The sequence below is a fragment of the Rattus rattus genome, chromosome 15 (genome assembly GCF_011064425.1).
Source record: "Rattus rattus isolate New Zealand chromosome 15, Rrattus_CSIRO_v1, whole genome shotgun sequence".
Classification (NCBI taxonomy): Eukaryota; Metazoa; Chordata; class Mammalia; order Rodentia; family Muridae; genus Rattus; species Rattus rattus.
The window spans coordinates 55,732,122-55,750,900 of NC_046168.1; the positions used below are offsets into that span (position 1 = coordinate 55,732,122).

Below are 18,779 nucleotides of genomic sequence, written 5' to 3' on the forward strand. Positions count from 1 at the left end.
CCTGAGTGAAATCTTTCGCCTGACACCAGCAGGCTAACAGAAAGGATGGCCTCCTGTCAAGTGTGATCCAGTGCTCTAAGGTCACCTGTCTTGAGTGCTGGGTAGCAGAAAGACTTTTCAGTCTGAAATCAGGGCTCTCTTAGACAAGATGCTGTGGGTCTTTCATGAAATCCCTGGCTACAGCACAGTGCTCTACAACCCATTTGCTAACCATCCTGAATAGTCATCTAAGCGTATCAAGTAGATAATAAGGTCTTAAAAAGGTTTTCCCAAACCAAATTTAAGCTAACTGGTGAACATTCACTGCTAGGCTTTCAGGTCTGGTCCTGCTCTGAATGATCACACATGCCTGTCAAGAGATGGGTACTTGTTTTGTGCCTTGAAGATTCTCTGTTCACCTCTCCAGGCTGTTACCTGCTTTCTCTTAATAAAGGACAGAAAGCTTCAAGTCCCCCACCATCCTGCCTACTCCTCACCACACCCCATTAAGCTTCCCACACTACCCAAAATCTACTAGTTTCAATCTACTGTGGACTTAGATGCCAGATAACTCTGTTAAAAACATTTTAAATAAATACCACCAGGTTTTAACTAAAACCTGAAAGGGTCCACTGAAGGCCTGGTTGCTGAGTGCCCATTATGAGGTCAGGGACAGTGGTGCTGGCAAAGCATCTGCATTAAGAAGAGCCAAGGTGACGAAAGAGCAAGAACTTTAACCTGAGACTCCATCTCCGAGACTGTTCTCCATCTTCTAACTTATGGTTTAACAACCTTAAGTGGTTAAAGCTGCTTTTTCCACTTTTAGTAAAAAACTTGGAAGTTTGATTTACCCAATACCATAATGAAGAAACCTAGGAGTAGCCTAGGGCTTTGATTCCAACTCTGTCACGTGACTCACTGCCCAGTCTGTATTCTTGGCTTAACTATTTGCATACAATACTCCTTTCACTGGAACCCAAATGACTCAAGTTCCTTCTCTTTCCTTAACCACTCTCTTTAACTACGGGCAATGGTTAATCAGATTGAGACCAAATTAAGCTCAGCAACTGTACATCTGCTCAACAAGCATGCTTCTGAAAGATTAGCTCCATCTTCAGTTTGAATTAACTGCAAAAAGTGCCAGGCATTTCCCCCACCCCAACCCGGACATCGGACATCGTTCTTAGTAGTGTCATAGGAGCTAACACAGCCCATCCCTCCCTCCTAGTGCCGTCCTTTACACCCGACAGAGAGCAATGCAAGTAGCTTCAGGAAGTGGCTCTGGATGAATTATGAGTGCTCAAGCTCAGCTTATGCTCTGACATAATTAACCTCCTTACTTTGGGGCCTTGGCCAGAAGACACAGGATTTTTATTTTCCTAATTCCACTGAGAAGTGTTGTGACGTACATATTACTTGTCCAATAAAGTGATACTGAATTCTTTATAGTCAGTTTCTGATACACCTTTGCAATACTTAGTAGAAAACTTCTTTGCACTCACAGAAACCAAGGGCCTAAAAATGTCCTTCTGCTTTTACCAGACAAAGCATCTAAAAAGATATGCCTCTCTCCACCCTCTAAAAAGGATTCTTGTCCCAAGAATATGAATAAACCTCCATCTGCCAGACTACACTATATACAGCTTCTGCATGCATTACAAAAGCACCTGGATAAAAAGGCTGCTGCAAACGTGGTTTCTGGAGTCCAAAGCATTCAGCCAACAGCATCCAAACCAAGCACGAAGGGAAACGGTTAGGCCCAAAAGTCAAATCTAAAAACCCAAAAGGTCCTTAAGCACCAGTTCATGCAGCTAAACTACTTACGTTTGCCTGTGTGTTCACTCAGCCTCCCTAATGATAGTACTGACTACTGCAGCATCATCCTATATGTATACACAAAGGAAAGGGCTATACAGAAAACCATCCCCAACAGTCCTAATGCAAGTTAAACCACACTTCACAACGGGAAGTTACTCTGCAGTTTCTCCCAACACTGACTTTATGAGCCACACAGGGTGCATAGCTATTTACTGACAAGTACCTCAGAACCCCAAAGACCAAACTTTGCAGAACACTCTCAATATGAAATCACTTCGGGTGTACCTACAAAATAGCAACCAACAGTATTAGAGCAGTGTCTTGCTAAGGAACACAAGGAGGTTTGTAATCCTAGTCCAGTGATTAAGCCTGGCCAGGGAGGACCCTAAACGTAGGTAAGTCAACTATTTTGTAACATTAAGCATGTACCTGGGCACTCAGTTTAAAAATGTCCTAAGACCACAACAAATTCTCTTACCTCCACAGGTAAGTTTATGCCAAAATAATTTTTAAAAATAACATCGATGTTACTTTATGAATTCAACATAAACATTTGCTAAATGACCTAATGAAGAAGAAAAAAATCTCTTTATGGCTAAATGGGAGAGGGATAAAAACCTTAAAACTATAATACATTTTGCTTCTCTCATGTCTGGATTCCATCTGCTTCACTAACTCATGGATTGAAACTATTCCAACTTCGTTTTAACTACTTAACACTTCTCTGTAAAGGAGGAAATTGCTTTTTACAGGAACCAAAGTAAACTAATAGGAAAGATATTCCCAGCATGGCAGCAAATGTATTTGTGTTAGGCTCAAGAGAAAAATCCTTTCTATTAGCGGTATGGGGTTAAGTCATGGAATTAGAAATAAGAGATTTTGGAAACTGACATTCCAGGGTGCCATTTTTGTAAAGATAACCTTCAGGTTACATTTATTTACATATGTCGTTTCATTAGTTAAGAACATCGCCGTTTAGAATTCCCCAACAAGGCATAACAATAAGGTGGAATGCTGCTGAACTATTTCACATGTTTTGTTTTGTTTTGTTTTGTTTTTAAATTGGTGTGACAACAAACAGGTAGCGTTTGCCTTTAAGTGTAAAAGGGATGAATAACAAAACCAACCTCGATTTTTAATTTTCTTTTGTTTAGATTCACAAGGAAACCCTAACCTGCAAGGGTAAGAGGACAAAAGTACCTGGGGGCCCAAGGACAGTATTCCTAGAAGAAAATAATCCAAGCACCGACTGTGAAAACCAAGTCTGAAATAAGTGCACTCAATTAGCATGCTTCCTAAAGGCGTGTGATTAGAAACTAATAGGCAGTACCCACGGAGCAACTTTCCCAAGTGCGTGGAGGATGAGCCCGGCAGCCTCAGCCACGAGCGTGTTTCTGAGTGCACACTATGATTCGGAACCCACGACTGTTAACAAAGGCCACAGGAAAGAAGAAAAAAAAAAAGGAAAAAGTAGAAGCAAAGTACCACACGCCCCTAACTCGGCTCCGGAGCCATTCTGCAACGCAAAGCGAGAGCTGCCGCGCGCCGGGACAGAAGCGGGCCGCAGCCAGGGCTGGGCGGGCGGGGCTCGCGGCCCCTGCCCACGGCGCCGACCCGGCCCGCGCGCCACGGCCCGCCACACCCCACACGGGCGGCCACGTGACCCGGCCCCACACCCCTGCCCGGTCCCCTGGGCGCCCCGGCTTTACCTGCACCCAGCGCCTGGTCCCGGCCCGTCCGAGCTGGGCCCTGACCTTTGTTCCTTCCTCTTCCGACGGGCTCCGCGCTGCCGGAGGAGTGGGCGCGCGGCGGAACTGCGCCGCGGCCCCGCCCCGCCCCCCAGGCCCGCGCTCACCGCGGCCGGCTGGGGAGGGAGCCGCCTGCTCCACTCCGCGCGGCCCCGCGGCCCGGCACTGCCTGCACCCCCGCGCCGCCGCCGCCCTCCGCCCTGGCCGCCGCGCACCTACCTTCGGGCGGCTCGCTCAGCGCTCGCGAGCTGCAGGCTGGCGAGCTGCTCCTCCACCGCCGCGCGCGCGGTAGCCCCGCCTCCTCCCCCGAGCCGCGGGCCCCGCCGATTCGCCGGCGCAGCCCCGGGCTGGCACCCTGCCGCCCGCTGATTGGCGCCGCGGCCGCCTGTTAGGCGTGAGGCACGCCGGCCGAGCGGGCGCACGGAAGACGGAGGGAGCACGGCAGGGACGGAAGGAGGCCGGGCGCCGCGGGCAGGGGCCGGGGCCGAGCGGGCGCGGGCAGGCGCGGGCCGCCGCCTCCCGCCTCCGGCCCGACCGGCGGCACGCGCAACCAATCAGCGAACGGGGAGCCCGGGGTGTGAGCACCGCGTCGGGGGGGCCTGGAATCGGAAGGGAAACGTCGCTCGCTGATTGGTTCCGCCTTCCCCGTCGAGCGTGAGGCGAGGCGAGGCCGGGTGGGGTGGCACGCCCGCGGTTGCGCTTGAGTTCGTGTCCGGCGCGCTCCCACCGGGCTCGGGGAGGATCGCGGAAGGCCGCGCAGCGTGCCACGCCCGCAGACCCCCGCCCTGGCGCCTCTGGGTGGAGCACCGCGGCTAAGCCCTCGCCCACCTCCGTCGTGAGGCCGGAATGGACACGTGCTCGGGCCTGGGCCCGCCCCCAGCCGGGTCTGAGTCGCTGGACTGGCAAAGCTCTGGAGAAGCCAGGGTGCTGGCCGCTGAGGGGCGCGCCCTATGCAAATAAGTGGGCGGGGCTCCGCCCTGGGGGCGGGTGGCGAAAACCGCGGAGCTGGGGTTCTTGTCCGTGCGGTTGGTGTTAGGGCTGGGCCCCTCCTTGGGTGTGTTTCTCCAACCCGAACCGTGGGTTCTTCTGAAGTAGAACTATTAGTGATAGCTGGTTCGAATGCTCATTGTGAAGCATGAGCACCTATGAGTGCTCCTTGATTTGCTGGCTTCTCCCTAGCTCATGTCCCTAACTGTGCCCCTATTCCTAGACCCGTACTTCTCACCAAGTTCCCAAATTTAAGACTACCTGCAGTTTGATTTTGACTCAACCCTGGCAGATGAAAGACTGTGTTAGGATAATAAACCTAAATTTGAAATGCCTCTTCAGGTTGCTAGTGGTAAAGAAAATACCAGAACGCAGTTTGCTTAGCTGTTGGTCATGCCCATCTATACTTAGCTACCTCTTCATAGGATTTCTGGGAGAGGCAAGTTAGTCCAGCAAGCCTCACGAGCACGACAGAGGAGTGCAGGAGTAACAACACAGTGTGCGAAGCAGTTAGGAGTGGAGCATGCTCTCTCCTCAGATGTGAGGGCATCCAGATCAGGGGCCTTTATGTGGTCCTTGAGTTGTTTGCCCTTCCCTCCAGACTTAACAGGTTTTTAGATAGGCTTTCAAAATCTCCACCACTCTTCTCATGGGAAAAATGTAGCTCGCCCCAGATGCAAGCCAGTCATAGTTTCAAATGCAGCTCTACTCCAAATTCAAAGCCTTTGCCATCATAATACCAACTCACATATTATAAATGAAAACTTAAATGTTATAGATGTCATCGTTATTAAAGAAATCATGAATGCAAACATGAACAGGACTTTGAAATTAAAGGAAAGATAAAGACCATTGACTTACATTTGCTTATGAACAATATTTACACCAACACGAACTTAGCAGGACGTTACCTTCAAAGGTAGTTTCTTCTGTTAACAGTTTTAGAGAAAGGTCACATAATTCCCATGTTAATGGGCAGAGGATGTGCTTCACTGGGCGAGCATTTGTCTGGCCCACCCTAGGCTCTGCTTTTAACCCCAGCACTACCATCAGTTAAAAATCAGTTAAGGAGCTTCCTTGTCTGGGCCTTCCAAAGCCTCCTGGGAATGAGGTGGAGGCAAATGATGCTCTAATCGGAAGAAGAAGACTGGTTCTGACTTGCAGCCCTTCTGTAAACTGATAGAAATCAACACCTTTAATACCAAATGTCCTGTTAAAGGCAGTCTTGAATTGTACAAAAAAAGTACAATTCCTGTGTGGCTTTGGGTGTCCACGTGAGGAGTTGGAGTGGGGAGAGGGAAGCAAGGCTGGATAGATTCTAAAAAAAATATGCTTCTTGAGTTAAACCATCACTCCAAAGTGTCAGACTTCGAGAGCATAACTCCTCCATTTGCACAGCTTTCCAAGACTCTAGGGCAGTGGTTTCTCAACCTTCCTAATGTCCAGACCCCATGTTGTGGTGACCCCCAACCATAAAATTATTTGCATTGCTACTTCATAGCTATAATTTGGCTACTGTTATGAGTTGTAACGTAAATACATTTTCGGAGTTAGAGAATTGTTGAAGGGGTCGCAGCCCACAGGTTGAGAACCACTGTGCTATAGGTTCTAAAAGACTGAAGAAGGGAATCTGGCTACTAATGCAGTCTCCAGGGGCGTTGAAATGGGAGCATGCCTGCTATCCCCTCGGTTACAAATGCATCTAAACCAAAGTGGGTCAAGACGAGCTGAAGGCACATGGAGCAATGGTTGCCATGGCAACAATCGGCTTGGAAATCCACTAGGGTACCTGAAGATCTATAAGTAGGTCCCTATTGTATAAGTTATATTGAATGGGTCTGGTCTTTTTATATGAATGGACAGCAAGTTTAACCCTTCATTACCTATGCCACTCCAGAATCAATTAAACCTAAATCAACTCAGAGTGCATTTAAAAGACATAAGAAAAATGACAGCTATTTCAAAAGCCAAAGAGTCAATGATTAAAAATCCTTTCATTTCATTGTCAATTTTTCTATAGTTTGATTTTTAAGAAAACAATTTATGCTTTAGTTTTCAAGAGACCCAACTCAAGTTCATCTTCTCTTTGTCAATCTATAAATCTCTTCTGGTCTCCTCAGCCCAAAGTTACATCATTACCTGTGTTCTTTCTTTGTTACTGCTGATTCGCACACATGGGATGACTACTTGGATTGGTATTTTGACCAGTGGTTTACTCACTCAGTGATGGGAGTTTCTTCACCTCTCGTATGTGCTTTCTTTGTCTCCATCCAAACTGTGAACTCCTGAATATCAAGACAGCTGCTTCCCAGTTTCCTCCTCACACCCTTACCAACATGCCAAGAAGTGATACAAGGTCAAATACAGTGTTTCTGTGAGTGCCTGTGAGTCTCAGGCCGCATCCTCCAACAAGGACATCACCCTTGGTAGTTTTCTATGTAACTGTTGGGCTCTTCTCAAGACTTAGCTCACTTAGTGCTGCTTAGTGCCGGTGAAACTAAGTAGCAGTGAACACTGTCATATAAGAAAGGATTTTTCTTTGAAACTGAAACATTATTGCCTGAGATAACCTGAGCAAAAGTTATGAAGAACAATTAATTGCATGTGGTTTCTTGTATTAAACAATATGAGGATATTCAACACCAGCTAGATTTATATATCAATAGAAGGAATCTTCATGCTTTAAATAAGTTTGTATTGGTGTTGACACATACCTACACACACCAGAGAGAAGTTAAATTCAACTAGCAGGTATCCATTGGGCACTTGTTATGCACCTAGCATAAAAGCATTGGTTGAATATTCTCATTCTTTTGACGCACTCCCTCTCTGAGGGGGAGGGGACTGAGGTAAAGTTTTTGAAAATTAGAACTTAGAAGACATACTGACTTTTGTTGAAATGAGAAAGCTGGTGCCTACCTATAGCCTTACGGACTGGTGTTCATGGTTCTGGAAGGTACACTGCATACTACCAAAGGAGAAATGTAGATGCCTGCAAGGTATGGTGGTGCAAGCTTGTGGGACTGACCAACCAATGTCTGATTTACTCCACAAGACCCACTCCACAAGAGGGAACCTATACCCAATGATGACCCTGGGTGACCAAGAATCAGATTAGATTACCCAGGGACCTAGGTGAAAACAAATACTGTTTGCTAAAGGATGTAGTGACTCCTACCGACATTCTGCTAAACTCAGATCAGTGCCTTGCTCAGCCATCCTGAGAAACTTCCTCAAAGATTCCTCCTGCAGCCGATGGGAACAGAGAGCCATAGCCAGGAAATAGGCAGAGTGAGAGACCTTGGAACACTCAGCCCTAAACAAGATGTCTCCCTTTGGGGCTTAACACCCAAGGAAAGAGAGGCAGAGAGAGTGTAAGAACCAGAGGAGACAGATGACACCAAAGAACCAAGAGCCCCTAAGTACAGCAGGATTGACGTACAGGAACTCACAGATGCCAAGGCAGCCTGCACAGATCCGCACCAGATGTGCTCCTACAGCTGACACATGGGCTCACAGATGCCTAGGCAGAGTGCACAGGTCTGCACCAGATGTGCTCCTACAGCTGGCACATGGGCTCACAGATGCCTAGGCAGAGTGCACAGGTCTGCACCAGATGTGCTCCTACAGCTGGCACATGGGCTCACAGATGCCTAGGCAGAGTGCATAGGTCTGCATGGGTCTGCACCAGATAAGGTCCTAGAGCAAAAAGGAGAAGTGGTCACAGGCCTCACTTAGAAATGAAAATTAAATTTTCTCCAAGGGAGTCTCACTGAGAAAACAAACGACTCGTAAGGGTAGACCATATAGCCAGCAGTAGATGGCCCAAGAAAGCCAACTTGATGACATTTTGGGAGTTTCCTTGTCTCCTGACTGTCATGTCAGGGATAGTTGTTTTTTGTTTATGTGTTTGTTTTGTTTATTTTTTTTAATTTAATCTCTCTTCCTCTCCCCATCTCTTTTCTTTCTCTCGGGCTTGGCTCCTCCCGTCCATTTGTTTTGTCCTATTCCAATTTGTTTGTTTTTGTTTGATCTATTTTATTTTACTTTTGTCCCTTAGAAGCCTCTTTGTTTTCTTCTAATGAGAGACAGAAAGGGGGTGGATCCAGACGGGAGAGGAGGTGGAGAGGAACTGGGAGGAGTAGGGGGAGGGGAGACCTTGATCTGGATATAGTTATGTGAGAAAAAAAATCTATTTTCAATAAAAAGAAAAAAGTGAGATCTAGAGGTAGGGTTTTTGAGAATTAGAGATTATAAGACTCTGGTTGGGAGAAGACTGGTATAAAACAAGCTGTGGTTCTCATGCCTATTTACATGTTAAACCCACAAACAATCATTAGATTAATTGGTCATTAGATAACTCAAATGATTGTTGAATTGATACTTGGAAAATTGCAGTACAGTTACAGTACATTCCTGTCATCAAGGCATTTGAACATTATCAAAGATTTACATGTTTGGAAAAAGCTAAACAAAAGCCAAGTCTAAATCGTGGGAGAACAATATACAGATTGTTTAAAGTTCTTTGTGAAGGAAAATAATATGCTAGTCAGATGTCAACAATAGGGCCTTATGCCTCAATTATAATGGTCTGTGTGACCATATTGGCTGAGCCAGGCTGCACTTAGGCAGGATAAGTGTGTGACACTTGGGGAGTCAATCATCTTGGTCTAATTGCTCTGATGAAGATGGTTGACTGTAGCTGACAGTGCCTACATAATCAGTGACCTAATGACTGAATTAATGAGCCTCAATTGCCCTTATGGTAAACAGTCCTTAGCTAGGACAAAGACATTTTGCTGGAGGAACTGTGTATTATCTGATGGAGGGACAAACTGATAATGTTTTTACCCCAACTGTGTGTATCTTTGATCAGTTCCCTAGAAAACAGAACACGAGACAAGATGTAAGTCCTGGTGCTTTCTTTAGAAGGTATGGGTCCAAGGCATCCGTACTGAGATGAGAAGCCAAGGAAGATCCTGTTAGCGGTTTGTACTAACAAAGATCCAGGACCAGCCTTGAAGAAAGTACAGCCTTCCTCTCCTAGGACATCGCCAAGTGATCGGGATGGAGAAGTCAAGCTTTGGGACATTGAAGAAAGAAGGAACTTTACACTCAGTTGGCCGAAGTTGATCCCATGGTGAATTAACTTCCCCTTAGGTTATAGATGTACCATTCCAAAGTTTTCAAGAGCAGCTTAGAAACCCAGGTCCCATGCCCTAGTGTCTAGAAGTAGCAGAGAGAAACTCAGTGCATAAAGCTGGTTTGTCTCAGCAAGTGAGGTATAAAAGACTTAAATAAGTCTTGTGTGGCATACGGGATGGAGCAAAATATTACTTCCTAAAAGTTTTGAGTATGTATCTGATGATACTGATGGACAGTGTCTTAGTTAGGGTTTTACTGTTGGGAACAGACACCATGACGAAGGCAACTCTTATAAGGACAGCATTTAATTGGGGCTGGCTTACAGGTTCAGAGGTTCAGTCCATTATCGTCAAGGCAACAGCGTGGCAGCATCCAGGCAGGCATGGTGCAGGAGCTGAGAGTTCTACATCTTCATCTGAAGGCTGCTAGTGGAAGACTGACTTTCAGGCAGCTAGGGTGAGGGTCTTAAAGCCCACAGTGACACACCTACCAGGCCACACCTCCAAATAGTGCCACTCCCTGGGCCAAGAATATTCGAACAGCCATTGGTGCTGCAGCAAGGGTAGGCCAGCTTCGCTTTGTCTGGGGCATCAGAGCCAGGCCCCACCAGAATAAGCACTAGGTAACTGTCAAGTAAGCATATGCATAAATAACATCACCACTCACTGTACGTAGAACAGAATCCTTAGAGTCATCTGTGAGCTGCCTCCTGCGTATCACAAAAGCTCTACTACCTTGGTGTCTCTCAGACTCACCCAGCACCTCCTCTCCAGGCTGTCTGCTTTGGTCCCCGCTGTCACCATGGAGTAGAAATACTGCTGTAGCTCCTTAACTTCCTGACACTGATCTCACCTCAGTCCAACCTCACACCTGCTGCCAGGCTTTCTAACAGAGTAGTATCGTCTAAACGCAAAGCGGACATTACTACCTTATCTTCCAGGACAGAGCTACAACTCCTTATCACAATCTGGAAGATCTCTTATAGTGTGTAAGCAGACCCATCAGACTGACCAACCGTGTGTGGGCTGTAAGGTGTGCTCTGCTTCCGTAGGAAGGGTTGGGAAGGTGAGGAGCTGACGTTTAAAGGTTTCTGTTTTGTAATTGGGAATCTGCTTTTCTCTGGCATGTTTAAGGAACTCTACAAAGAAACGAAATACAGTACCAGAGAGTGTGCCAATGAGAAAAGTCTACCATGTTTGCTTTTCATCCGGGCAACAAAACGCATCAGAAAGTCAGCCAAGGAGGAAAGAGTTGGTTTTGTTAAAGATGCCAGGGGTTTTAGTTCATGTCATTTGACCCCATTCTGAGTTCCTGGCAAGGCCGAGCATCAAATGGGGGAACACTTGAAGCAAAGCTGCTCACAACATGGCAGCCAGAAAGCAAAGAAAAGGAGAGCAACTAGAGAGAGAAGGGGCAGGGACAAGATCTCACCTTCATGAGTACACCTTCAAAGAGTGCAGTGACCTTCATCCAGCAAGGCCCTAGTCTCCATCCTCTCAGTGGCCTCCATCTACACTTCAAACCACACCTGAAGTGTCCATCACACCCGAAGTGTCCATCATCCAGACAGTCCATTACTTATGACCACATCATTGCACTATCCACTAGAGTGGGAGCCGCCATGACGAATCTCTTCCCCCACAAAAGCCCCGCCTCCAAATATGGCGGCTGCTGCACCAGGGATCGAGCCTTGCAACACATAAGCTTTGGGTCAGCATCACGGACCCAACGCATAGCATCCAGCTTGTTCTCAAATGCACTCAGCAAGTAAGCTGGACATCTCCCGGTGCCAGGTTGTCTTTGAGGTACAAAGGATATGACGAGAATATGTCATACTTACTGGCACGGCTGGGATCTCAAAGACAGAGAATCAAATGTTACTAAGGACGTGGAGAAATTGCAACCCTCACAGACTGTTGATGGGAATGTGAAATAGTGCAGTCACCATTGAAAGAAATCTGGCAATTATCTGATAATTAAACAAAATTAATATGAAACCCAGAAGTTTTATTTCTAGGCATACATTCATGAAAAATGGCAATGTACATCCACACTGTACAGTATCTACAGTGGCAATATTCTTTTCTTTTTTTTTTTTCGGAGCTGGGGACCGAACCCAGGGCCTTGTGCTCGCTAGGCAAGCGCTCTACCGCTGAGCTAAATCCCCAACCCCGGCAATATTCTTTTCTTTTTTAGTTATTTACTTGTTATATATACAGCATTATGCCTACATACATGCCTGTAGGTCAGAAGAGGGCACCAGATCTCATTATAAATGGTTGCGAGCCACCATGTGGTTACTGGGAATTGAATTCGGGACCTCTGGAAGAGCAGACAGTACTCTTAATCTCTGAGCCATTTCTCCAGTCCAATTTACTTATGTTTGTAAGTACACTGTCACTCTTTTCAAACACAGCAGAGGAGGACTTGGGATCCCATTACAGATGGTTGTGAGTCATGATGTGGTTGCCAGGAATTGAACTCAGGACCTCTGGAAAAGAAGTCAGTGCCCTTAACCATTGAGCCGTCTCTCCAGCCCAGTAACAATACTGTAAGAGTCAATAAATAAGTGCATAAGCACAAATGGCTTATCCACCAAAAGCAATAAAGGATCTGAGACATTATACTATGAGTGGATATTAAAACTTGTGGAGGTTTGAATGTGCTTGGTCCATGAGAAGTGGCACTTTCAGGTGAAGTAGCTTGTTGGAGGAGGTGTGTCACTGTGTAGATAGGCTTTGAAATTTTGGTGCTCAAGCTCTGCCCAGTGTGGAAGTGTCACTCCTCCTGGCTGCCTCTGAATAAAGGTATAGAATTCTTGGCTCCTCCAGCACCATATCTGCCTGCACAGTGCCCCAATGATAATGGACTGAACCTCTGAAGCTGTAAGCCAACGCTAATTGAATATTTGCTTTTATAAAGAGTTGCCTCGGTTCTAGTGTCTCTTCGTGAGAGTGAACCAGACCAAGTCGTCGTCAGGCTTTTCTGAGACTTCCTTTGTCAACACGATTAATCTGAAACTCTTCACCTTAGCCTCAGGCAGACTCTTCAGACAAGGGCAAAAAGTGGCCATATTCTTCACCAAAACATCCTAAGAATGGTCTCTAGGCAACATACTAAAATTCTTCTCCTCTGAAACCTCTTGAGCCAGGCCCTCGGTGTTCAAATCACCCTCAGCAAATCCTACTGGCATGTACCAACGGTCCCCAGGGAATCCTACACCTTGATCCAGAGGAAGCCAGGAGGAGACTGTCATCTTAAGGGTCTCTTCCACACTTGGTGGGGCTTGAGCACCAAAATCTCAAAGCTCACCTCCACAGTGACATACTTCCTGCAACAAGGCCATACCTCCTAATAGTGCCACTTCTCATGGGCCAAGCATATTCAAACCACCACAACACTTGAAACCTTATTCTAACTGAAAGAAGCAAGTCGCAAAGGCGTCATACCGTCTGCATCCACTCACATTAATCAATTCAAACCATGCAAATCTACACACGCAATAGATTAACCCCTGCAAGATCTGGAAGGGACGGAGCAGGAGAGACCCTGACTATTCCTGGCTACGGAATTTCTTCGATAATGAAATTAGATTGTAATTGTTATAGTTTGGACCTAAAATGTAGCCCACAGGCTCATGTATTTCAGCACTTGGTCACCAGCTAGTAGCACGACTTAGAGGCTGCAGACCCTTTTGGATGTGGAGCCTAGCTGTTAGGACACAGGGGAGACCCCGAGTTCTGCAGGCAAGCCTCCCTATGACTTGGCTCTCTTTTTGTAGATCTGTAGAAATGTAACAAGCCACACCACAGGCTTCCACCACTATGTACACAACCCCAACCATCATGCTCTCTGTGTAACTGTGGACTGTGTCTCCCAAACTGTAGGCCAAAGTCTCTCCTCTCTTAAGTTTCTTTCTTTCTTTCTTTCTTTCTTTCTTTCTTCCTTCCTTCCTTCCTTCCTTCCTTCCTTCCTTCCTTCCTTCCTCCCTTTCTCTCTCTCTCTCCTTCCTTCCTTCCTTTCTTTCTCTCTCTCTCTCTCTCTCTCTCTCTCTCTCTCTCTCTCTCTCTCTCTCTCTCTCTCAGATTCGGTCCCTGAAGAAAAATAAGTAATCTAGTGGTTGCGGCTGTGTCCTTGGTGAATGCATTATGGACTTGAACTGCAATAGAGTGACTGCATGCAGGCAGCAAGATATTGACATGGAAATAACACAATCCCAGGTTCCCCACCCCTTCCTTTCATATTCCTCCAGATGGCTGAGGGCCCTTCCCCATCATAGTCCTCTTTATCCATGTGTGTTTCTTTTCTTCCCTCCTTCGTCTCTCCCGCAAGAGTGGGAGCTCCAAGATGGAGTGCTCCGTCTTTGAACTTTGCTTCACCAGGCTTAGGACCAGAGTCTGGTGCACAGTAGGTAGACAGTGGCTGGAATGTGAACAAAGATGAGAACAGAACCGGAATCTCACCCCAAGCGCCGGCTCAGACTCTGCCCGCCACATGTGACTACTACGAGACTGGAGATGCAGGCGTTCTACCTGGGGCAGCCGGCCAAAGAGAAGCAGCACCAAATATACCAAGTCTCTCAAGGGTGCTCTCCTCGTGTCCACATCCATTACCGAACTCTTGCTGTCTTAACTGCACTGCATCCTTCAATCCCTCTTTTCACTCACCTCACTTGCAGCTTCCTCCCGAGTTCATCACCACACAGAATCACTATTGCTGGCGTCTTCAGCATCCTTCAATACTGACCTCTTGGCATTGACCGAGGTTTTCTATTCTGTTTATATAAGGTTTCAAAGACCTGGGCTTTAGAGACATAGTTTATCAATTACTAGTAAGCACAACTTAAAATCATCTAAAAATATTTTCCACAGCATAGTCAGATCTTTTGTGACAAATAGTCTCTACGACTTCCCCTTTGTGTGGAGAGCTGAGGTAGCCTTGAGTGAATGGCTGTGTGTTGCTGATATGGCACAACCATATCAAGGACTCTATAACCCCTGACCTATGGGAAAATGGCAAAGCCCCATGCCCCTGGGAACGGGTCAGAGAGCTGGCAAAGCCTTCCTCTGATCTGGGTGCAGTTTAAATATGTGCACACAAATGTCTACCATAGCTCTCTCCTGCCAAATGTTTACAGCCTGCAGACTGGTCCCTACAGGGCCTGCTCCTAGTTAGTTAGACCTGCTTCCTTGATCCAGCTCTGCACCATAAGCCCCGCCTCCTTGTTCATCAGTCCATAATGACCCTACCCTTTTGTTCAGCTGTGTACAATAATCCACCTTTCTGTTTAACTGCATATAATAAACACCCTGAGCTTCCAGGGTGCAAGGGTTTCTCCATTAGAGAGCTGGTCCACCTGATCCCAGCTTCTCTGCTCATGTGTCTGTGTCTCTCTTTTCTTCATTTGCTCACCACCCCGCCCCGCCCACCCCAGTCAGGCTAATCCCTGGAGTCAGGCAAAGGACACAGTGGCTTTGGTTTGCTTTGCTTAAGGTGAAGCAGGGTCTTGCAGTGTTAGTCAGGCATCAGCTACTGTTTCCTGGGATTACAGATGTCTACCATATGCCTAGCTTCTACAGTGTTTAAACAACAGTTTTATTGATATTTATTTCACTTGCCATACAACTTAATCATTTAAAATGTCTAATTCTCTGAATTCTCATGCATCGCAGAGCTGTCCCCCTGACAATTTTATATTTTCATTAAACCCATTGATCCTCAACTTGGCCAGCTGTCTGCTTTTCACATCTATTCCAAATGAGTTGTAGAAATGGGGGCCATGGTATGAGGGTGGGTGGGTGTGTACGGCCTCTTTCACTTGGGAGAGTATTTTCAAGGTCCACTCTTCTTACAGTGTGTGCAAATTTTTTGATTACCAAGATGCCGAATTTTACAGAGCCATCATGACTTTTGGGGCCTTTCCACTTTTTGCTTCTTAGGAAAAATGCTGCCGCGAGCATTCCTCTATGTTCTCCACTGCCTTTTGTTTTCTTTTCCGCACTAAAGATCAAATTCAAGGCCCATGCTAGACAAACACCATACTTCAGAGCTTTGTTGCCAATCTTCTGCCGCTTTTAAAATGGTAATTTTGCCAGGAAGTGCTCCTGCTCTTCCAATTCTCTGTCTCTTCAGTATGATGTCCATGACACCGCCATCATCATCATCATCATCATCATCATCATCATCACCATCATCATTCTTATTGACTAAGTATGGAGATCAGTAGTTACATGCACACACTGGTTCACCAAACTAATGTCTGGTTACATTCACCCAATGGTTGTCTGATGAATGGCATTCCAATGACTCAGATTAAAAGACGCCAAGGAGCCCTGTTGTCCTCCTGCACTTGCTTAGTTAGCAAATATCCTTGAATGCCCGCTCCGTATCGCGATGAGCGCTCTATGGGGAAGTCAAAGAGAGGGCATGGTCTCTGGTGCTTGTGGGTGTGTCATTCTCTAGAAGAGACAGTTCGCCTTGGCGGTCAGGACGGGAAACAGCAGCTCACAATATTAAAGTTGGCCAAGGAGGGAGCCAGATAAACACAAAGGTGCAGACATAATAGGAGGAGAGGGAGCTGAACAGAGAGGGACCCCACTGTCGAGGGGTTGACTGCCCTTTTAGAAAATTCCTCTGCTTAAGGCACAACCAAACATTCACTGAGTGACATGAGAGACAGAGAGAGGGGTTCATGGGTTGCTTACCTCACAGGTTTTCTATCAGAATCAAGTATGTGTGTCTCTTAATCATAGCTTTCATTTGGTCCCAACTTAACTTCGATTTTTGGGTTTTGAGACAGGGCTCCTCAGTATTGCCCTGGCTGTCCTGGAACTTACTCTGTAGACCAGACTGGGCTTGAATGCATGGATATCTGCCCGTCTCTGCCTCCTCAGTGCTGGGACTAAAGACATGCACCACCACACTCAACTTCCTATTGTTTTAAAGATCTATTTACTTTTATTCTATGTGCATTAGTGTTTTGCCAGCCTGCATGTCTATGTGAGAAAGCCAGTTCTCTCTGAAGGGGAGTTACAGACACTTGTGAGCTGCCACGTGAATGCTGGGAATCGAACCTGGGCCCTCAGGAAGAGCAACCGGTGCCCTCCCTTAACCACTGAGCCATCTCTCCAGCTCTTTAATGATTTAATTTTGTTATTGAACAAATAGACGAATGAAAAGTCCTTTGATCTCTGAGGCCACAGAATGTTACTCGTGCTTAGTTCTTCACTTGCAAGGATTAAATCGGAAAGTCGATGAGATACAGACAAAGGGGGGAAAATCAGTATTATATATATATATATATGACAGCTTTAATGAATTACTTCTTCCAAAGAATAGGTACCAAAAATAAATAAATAAATAAATAAATAAATAAATAAATAACTCTAAGTCTCAGCGCTGGTGTCTGTCATTAGCATGCTACTCTCTATACGATATGCTATCTGTACTGTGTCTATACTACATGGTATGGATACTGTAGCATCATATACTTTTAAAACAATGCTGCTTTACCACATATATAATATGTATACTATAGTATTATATAACATTTTGTACTATGTGTATTTTTACCATATATATTTTTTTTGTGATGCTAGGGACCAAATCAAGGGCCTCTTATACACTACCTAAGCACTCTACCACTGAGCTAACCTCCAGCCCTTACCACTATATTGATTAAGAGTGCTAACTTAAGGACACTTCAACCAAGAAGGTCCTTAACTGCTTTTGCTTTGGAAATCTTTCTGTCTCCTCCTTGAGCTCAGTAAAGAACCATGGAAGTATGAAAAGTAAGGTTCTATGGGGCTAGGAAGAAGGCTCAGTGGGTAAGAGTGCTTTCTATGGATGCATGAAGGCCTGAGTTCAAATCCCAGCATCTGCATATAAAGCTAGGTGTGGCTACATGTGCCTGAAACCCCAACACTGGGAGGCTGAGACCAGCATCCCCGAAGCTTGCTGGCCAGGTAGCCTAAACAAAGTGGCAAGTTTCAGGTTGGGTGAGGGAGTCTGTCTCAAGGGAAGAGGGGAGAGGGAGCAAGGGAAAGAGGGAAGGGGAGAGGGAGAGGGAGAGAATGCAGAGAGTGAGTGTGTGTGGGTACATGCACCCACATTTACACGATAAGCGACGTGCCATGCAATGCATGATGAAGAGCACAAAGCAGTGTAAGGTGCTGTGCCCTTGACGAACTTCCAGCTCAACTGGCCATATAGGCAGTGCCAGGGAGGAAGGCTGCAAGAGGAAAACGGCCACCCTCTGTCACCTGCTGTTAATGCTCATTCCTCTATGCACTTGTGTTGGAGATTGGTTCTAATGCTTTGACTCATGGGAATCTGCATGTCCAGACACTGAAGGTCCTTGTCCCCTGTTGGTTTTTGATCAATCAATAAAGATGTCAATGGCCAATGGCTGGGCACAGGGTGGAACTCTTAGAGGATGCAGAGGAACAAGAATTTCTCCATAACGCAGGGAAGAAGGATAGGACTCAATAGCAGCAGGAGAGAAAGCCAACCATCCAGGTGAGATTTGCATAAGTGGCCACTTCCTAGATGGTTGGGGGATAGCAGGGGAAGGTTTAGGAGTGCCCAGCCTTTGAGGTAGTGAAGACATTTTAAAAATAAGCTAATGTGTGTCTTTCATCTAAAGATAGTTCCTGGGTGGTTATGCTCATGGGATCGCCTCTGCCGGGAACGGTTACACATTTGCCAAAAGTTCTTTTTTAAATTGCTACATATTATTGTATTGTATGAACAGGTTACAATTTGCCCAATCATCAATGTGTAAAGTGTTTCTTTTTCTTTCTTTCTTTTTTTCAAATAAAGCATCTATGAACATTTACAAGGACAAAGGTGCCTCCATAAAAGTGACCATATTGGCCTTCCCTATCTCAGCTCGCCTTGACGTTTTCGATACCAATGCACATTAGTTCCTTGTGTCGATCCGCAGTTTTCACCCTGAGAGTTTCCTGTTGGTCTGTAGTCATTCCAAGTATACATATTCTGACATGGATTATATGTTTTCCCTCCTGGATAAACACGAAATAGAGCATTAAGGGGTCCAAGACACTAGCTCAATTGTCACATTTAGTTTTCTAAAAGTCCCAC

General features: G+C 46.1%; 1 protein-coding gene across 4 annotated transcripts in view; it reads right to left on the minus strand.

Annotated features, from left to right (window-relative positions):
- Smad2 (SMAD family member 2) overlaps positions 1-4,046 on the minus strand; it is a 62,323-nt gene extending 58,277 nt beyond the window's left edge. Inside the window, exon 1 of one of the 4 annotated variants that reach the window (XM_032886261.1) lies at positions 3,765-4,046. The gene's annotated coding sequence lies outside the window, so the exon portion shown is untranslated. Of the gene's footprint in view, positions 1-3,506; positions 3,681-3,764 lie in introns of those variants that run through there. The other 3 variants (XM_032886258.1, XM_032886260.1, XM_032886259.1) reach the window with 3 other exon arrangements.
- Between the last annotated feature and the right edge of the window lie 14,733 nt (positions 4,047-18,779).